Raw genomic sequence first — 6,498 nt, 5'->3', positions numbered from 1 at the left:
AGAGAAAGCCAACTTTTAAAACAAATGCCTCCTGTCTATGCTGGCTTGCCCGTTTAGGTCATACCATGACCTTTGCTGGAGCCTGAAGCTCCTTCTAGAGTTTAATCACTGGCTGCTTTGGACAATAGCAAGAGGAAAGGGAATCCCCGTGTCGTGAATGTGAAGCGGAGGCAGCGGGGGAATGTGGTCGGCTGGAAATTGATCAAAAGCAACAGCCTCTGCAGAACCAGATAGAGTTTGGGATTTATGCCTGACTGAATGCTCTTCAGTGTCTGACCGTGGGAGTAAATAGTTATTGTGAGCAGGGCAATGGCTATGCTGATGTGCTGGACAGTGTAAAAACAAAAGTTAGTTAAGCAGTGACATAATTTGATCCTGATAGAGTACAACAACTCAAATACACTGTTAAGCAGACTTTAGCGGTGCTCATAACAGTTGCATATTGGTGTGTGATACTTGGTGACGGACTGTGTGAAAACTTTGTATCGTCTTCAGATGTTTTGCCCGCAGACACCAGTGAAGTGAGCAAGCTGATAAAATGGGGTCAGTGTGGCACCATCTATTGTAGTAAATGACTTTATTGGGAACTGTCATTTATGCTTTTCATGATTGCCAGCCTTGTTTGCGTAAAATCTGTTTTTTTATTTGACTTGCTGCTCTACAGTTTGTTTGTTGTTTAGTACTCAACCCAGATCGTGCTTGGATCCGTCTCCTTTCTTGACTCCACACCCGCATTGCTAATATTTCCAACACTGCTGTAACTAGGACTGTGATTGCAAAGTGTGCTTGCTGTTCGCAGACATCTTTTTCCTCAAACTTTTTAAATTTTACGGATTCGTTCACGCTTGCAGTTCATGTCTGTCATAAGGTGGAGTCTGTTTTATTGAGATGCATGAAAACAGTCAACCTCCCTCCCTTCATTTGGCTGACTGGACTTTCTGAAGTGGATCCAGCTGAGCTTTGCTCGGTAAATCTCAGGAGGTTCTACCTCATATATTACTAGCCAAACCACCCACAGTCATGACTTCCAGTAACGGAATTTTATTTTTTTTTTTTGCTATTTTAGCAAGGGTAGCAAAACAGGGGTTTATATTTCATGTCATGAGAAGTGCAGGCGATTAACCCAAAAATGCTTATCGAGAGAGTAGAACGTGTTTTAACAAAGCTCTTTTTAGAATAAAATTGACTAGTACAGATTTGAACAAAGTATTTTAGATTTTAGCTAGAGCTGTTTGTTTAAATTTCATGCTAACTTTGTGAGGCAACTGCAGCGAACATTATCTTATACATGCAAAATGATTCTTCTCGTCACAGTTCTTTTTCCCCCAAACTTAAAGTATTCGCCTTTAAGCTTGACTAGACTCGTAGTTGCAGCTCACACCTGTTTTATCAGATGAAGTAAGACCAACGTAGCAACTAGAAAGCTCTGCCTGAGACTAATTTGATGAAACATGCTGTCACGGTATTGCAAGAGCTTTTTGCACAAGATCCCATCCAACCCTTACACATTACTGAATACAAATGGGGCAAATTATTTTTTTGTCCAACGCTGCCACCAACACTAAATGTAGAGCACTAGATAAAACATCACAAAAATGTTTTATCTGGCAGTATATAGCAATGAGATTTATACACAAGTGCTTGTAATCTACATGGAAAAGAAAACAACAGGCCTTGACTATCGCGCAGAAGACCAGATGACAGTGCACATCTAAAATAGGACTTTAAAATCTCTCTTCATTTCAAAATACATTTTTTCTACTTGTAAAATATGAATTGTTCCCTCTCTGTGCATTGATCCTTACATAGCTTAGGTTTATTAAACACCTAGATGTTAAAACCTGAGTTGAAAATTCTTGACTAGGGTTCCAAACATGGACCGTCTAACATCTGTTTGGTTGCCTTTTGAAGGACTCTAAACCTGACTGTTCAGTAAATGGAACTGTAACACTCCACTTTGAAAAAAACAAAGACAAATGCAGACAGATTTTAATCAATGCCTTTTAAAAAAAAATTGCAACCATTGAAAAAAATTAAATCTTTTGGACATATATTTAATAATGTTCAGACTGACTACATCTTAATCACAAAAGCCAGAGATCAAAACTAAGTCTGAGACATGAACTCACACCACTAATCAGGTTTTAAAGCTGACTGGCAAGAAAACTTCAAATCTCATTTCTGACAGAGTTGGGAGAGGCTTGTGTAACAACACTAGGGACATAAAATAGACTGTTAGTGGTTCATAAATATATTTTATTTCTGGCCATTTGTATTTATGTCAAACTGGACTCAAGTACTTTGGATAACTTTGAAATTTTTTTTTAACTCATTACGATGCACCCCACTCTATATTTCCAAGCTTATATGAAACCTTGGAACAAATTCACGTACTAAACTTGACAACAAGGCTTTAAATACAGATTTCGTTGCTAAGAGTAAGGAGTTCAATATCTGAGGGTATTAACGCAGCTGTATTTTTTAAGCACATATTTATATTTCTAATGGGCTATGTTGATTTAAAAAAAAAAACTTAGGAGCAATTAATAGCAGCTAATTTTATTACATTAAATAGCATTCAAACTAGGCTAAAGGATAAAACAGTACATGATTTGCATTCATAACTTACAGTAATAAAAGACAAAAGCTGGCAGGCTTCCCTTGAGAGAAGGTTAATTACAGTCATTACAGATATTAAACTTCCATGAATGTAGAAAAAAAAATAGCAGACCTGAACTTCTCTGAAAACAGCAAGCGTGCAAGAGTCTGATAACTGAAATAAAACACATTCAGTGTAAAGCTGAGCTGCTCATCTTTGTGCTGTCCTTTATTAGAAATGTCCCCGGATACGGCGTTAGCTTTGCAGCGTACAGTAGAGCCCATATTTCAAGGGCTACGCGAGTCTTAAACAGCTGTGATGCATTACCGTTCGACCGTCTGCCTCCCACCGATTCTGCTCTCCGTTTCACGGGCTGTTGTGACAGATGTACACAATCAGGAAAACCGAAGGAATGCAATGACTAACAGAGGTGCGCAGAGCGAGAAAAACTGCAGGTGCTCAGATATTGATGTTGAATTAAATCCAAGGACCCTGCACTGTCTGGTGAACGTTAACTCGTTTCAGCTCTCTGTGAATGCAAATGTTAAACATAGCTGAGAGATTTAAGGTGTTATTGCATTGTCCATAAACAACAGCTGAAGTCATCTTGCACTTGTTTTCAACATTTCATGTCCAGAGTGCAGACAGATGCTTCTGTCTCTGCCAGTTGTTCTCTGAGTTGACCAGTGTGAGGTCTTTGATGCTGCTGTGCTTTCTGTTTACTTTGAGCTCCCCAGGACCTGTTCAGGACCATCAAGCCTCACCAGGACCGGGCTTAAAGCTGGGTCCTTTGTCGGACAGGGGGGTTTACAATAACACGGCAGGCTACTGAGAACCGCTTGTATAAATAGATCGCCTGATGTGGGTCCAAAAGTAGTATCCTCAAATTAAGCCATCTATTCGACTAAACCTTTCTTTTTAATTTCACCTTTGTTTTTTTTTTTTTTTTTTGTTTTTTTTTACTGTAAAATTAAATATTGGTGCTCTGTAAAGGCTGCATTTGGTGTTCTGCCCAGACTGGGTAGCATATAAAAACAAATAATCCTTTATGTATTCATTAATAATTATTTAGTTTATGTGTGAGATGTACTTTGGTTATCAGTCAGTTTGGCAGTAAATATAATGTATTAGTTGTTTCAGTTCTTATGTGGTGCTCATTGAGTGCTTTTATAAGGCTTTGGCATCAGTATAATATTTCTCTCTTATGAGTTTAATTTATGTTTTTATTTTTTTGTTCATGGCAGTAGAGTCTCAAGCTGTGGGTGAGGTGATCGTTCCTTTGTTTACTTTCATTCCAGTTTACCCAGTAATCAAATTGACATCAAAATTAAATCAAATAGATTTATAGTCAGTTTCATATGTTGCTCATACCAAAACTGACTTGTGCATCTCTGGATTGAAAGGGACTATTGTGGAAAATCCTGAAATAAAAAAAGTCCTGATAGAAGAAACATTAAACAAATCAATGAGTATACTTATGTAAAGTGTATAATTTTAGCAGAAGCTCAGTATTTTCACATTATGATAATTGTATTCATTTCATCATCAATTAGCACCAGGTGACTGTCTCAGCACCAGTAATTGTTTGCCTGTAAAATGATTCTTAGTCACCAAAAAAACAACCTTATGCGCCAGTGTCATCTACAAATGCCCTTAGAAAGTTTTGATCATGTTTTAATGCACTCTGGTTTAGTTACAGTATAAATAGCTATGAGCTACACACACAACCCTGAGGGATACCATACCAAATCAAGTCAACTTAATGATTATTAGTTTCACAACTTACTTTATTTAGTTTTTTTTTGAAAGCTAACCTGCTGCTCAGTGGTTACTAATTGTATCCATTTATTGAGAAGTTAATATTTTTAATGCGTTTTGTTTTGTGCTCATGCACACTTGTCTCTTTTAACTTTTATATATATATTCATTCAAATGCATGTTTTTTGTGTGAAAGAAACATTTCAAAATTTTTCTGTTTGAAGTTTTGGACTAATCATGTTACATCGTGTGCTACTGTTAAGTCACATGTTACCTCATATAGAGTACTATCATTTACTTTATAGCACAAGTGGAAAAAAAACATCAGTGCTTCACTTAGGCTTCCACATTATTGAGCTTTACCAACACTTAATGGACTTGTGTATACGTTCTTTCTAAACACAGAAGGGAAAACACAACTTTGAAAAAAAGACTCAACGTATTTGCAGACTAAACCTTCAAGAGCCCCGTCCTCATAAATACAAACTACAATTTTGTGCGCCAAATGCTAAATTCATGGAACATTTCGCAGCCAGCTGACATGCCAAGCCCCAGATTTATTTTTACTGTAGCTGCTGCTGTGCTGCAGCTACAGTCGGATCAAAAGTGTTGTGTGTGCGCTCGACTATTTCACTAATCTAATCGCAGATCTTGAAACATCCCCAACTCAGAGCCAAGCTTACTGTCGGATGGGTTCACTGAAATACTTTAAAGACACTCTCCTTTCATCTGAATTGTTTCCACATGCTTGGCCGCTCTTCACTAATAGCACGGCTGCTGCTGATACCTTGACCTTGCAGACATTTGGAGGATTACTTCTCAAAAAGCGTACTTACGGTGAAAACCGGCTCCATGTGGAGTACTTGACCCAAAATCTGTTTTACAGACAGCTGAGTCTTTGAGGGCATTTGTGACTAGAAGAGATGCTCCTGTCACCTCGATCATCTGGTGACCCTGGTCAGCTGAAAATACAGTAACTTAAATTAGCCATGTCCAGGTCAGGAAAGAAGTGAGCAGAGCAACACAGGGAGTACTTAGTCATATTTATAATAAAGAAAAAAAAATACATAGCTTTGAGTAGTCTTGTGTTTTTCCCTTGCTCGTGTTCCCTACAGTGATAAAGATGACATCCAAAAGTGTACTCATGCAGAAAACCATGCAGCCATTTCCTTCTTTATTTGCCCAGCTCTGAATCCAAAACCTCTTTGAGGAGACTCCAGGCAAGCACAGCAATGAGTCAAAGGTTGGCAAAGCATCTGTTGGTTTGCTCTGAAGTGTATTTACTTTGGAGTTGTTTGGACCACGAGGACTTTCCTTAATGAGTCACAGTTAAAATGTTTTGAAAATGTCACAAGTGGAGACACAGACAGTCTTTTTAGTAATTCATGATCTTCTCGGTGTGCAGCGCAGCAAAGCAAATGTATGTGACCGAAGTTAAGTTGCTCAGAATTTCTAAAATGCCACTGCCAAACTTTTGAAATGGCATAATAACAAAAGTACAGGTATGAGACTCTGTTTGAAGGTAGTGTGCAGCTTATATATTTCCCGTAGTTCTCTTCAGTAAGTGAAAATCAAAATGAGTTAGTCTCAGCGTTAACAGCTAGTCAAAGAGAAGTTTTTATTCAGAAAATGTAGGGAAAAAAAGTCCTCTGTGGTCTCTGCCTCTCTAAGACTGGCATCAGTTACCAAACAAATGGGATTCATGCTGAATAAACCTCAATTAAATATCCTGAAATGTCCATTTTTAAGGATAATATTCTGACATTTTAGACAAAGCAATACATTTTTATGATGCTGAGCTAAATGTCTGCCATTAGTGTTTTAGCAGAATCAGTTTATCTGTGAATCAGTTCAGTTTATATAAAATACTCAGAAATGTAAACATGTGGTTAGCTAAAAGTAGTTTATTGGTGTGAACATCTTCGTCCTTTTCAGCGAATGAGATAAGTGAACTCCCACATAAACAGTCACAACATCGCCGCACATTCCTCTGGGATCTCGGCCTCTACGATAGCACAATGTGTAAAACTTGAAAGTGTGCAGTCTGCCACTTCTCTTTAAATCATGTCCAACTTTAGTATTTTTTTACTATTTCCTGCTCTGTTTTCGAGTTACATTTTAAAAGTATCCTACTCTGGGTA

At 37.9% G+C, this 6,498-nt stretch overlaps 1 protein-coding gene across 3 annotated transcripts in view; it reads left to right on the top strand.

Moving 5' to 3' along the window:
- Positions 1-6,498, top strand: part of quob (quattro b) — a 35,963-nt gene that overhangs the window by 7,577 nt on the left and 21,888 nt on the right. The gene's annotated exons all lie outside the window — the stretch shown is intronic.

This window comes from Poecilia formosa, unplaced genomic scaffold (genome assembly GCF_000485575.1).
Source record: "Poecilia formosa unplaced genomic scaffold, Poecilia_formosa-5.1.2 Scaffold62, whole genome shotgun sequence".
NCBI classification, from domain to species: domain Eukaryota; kingdom Metazoa; phylum Chordata; class Actinopteri; order Cyprinodontiformes; family Poeciliidae; genus Poecilia; species Poecilia formosa.
Note: the sequence above shows the minus strand (reverse complement) of the source record. Positions and strands in the feature narration are given on the sequence as shown.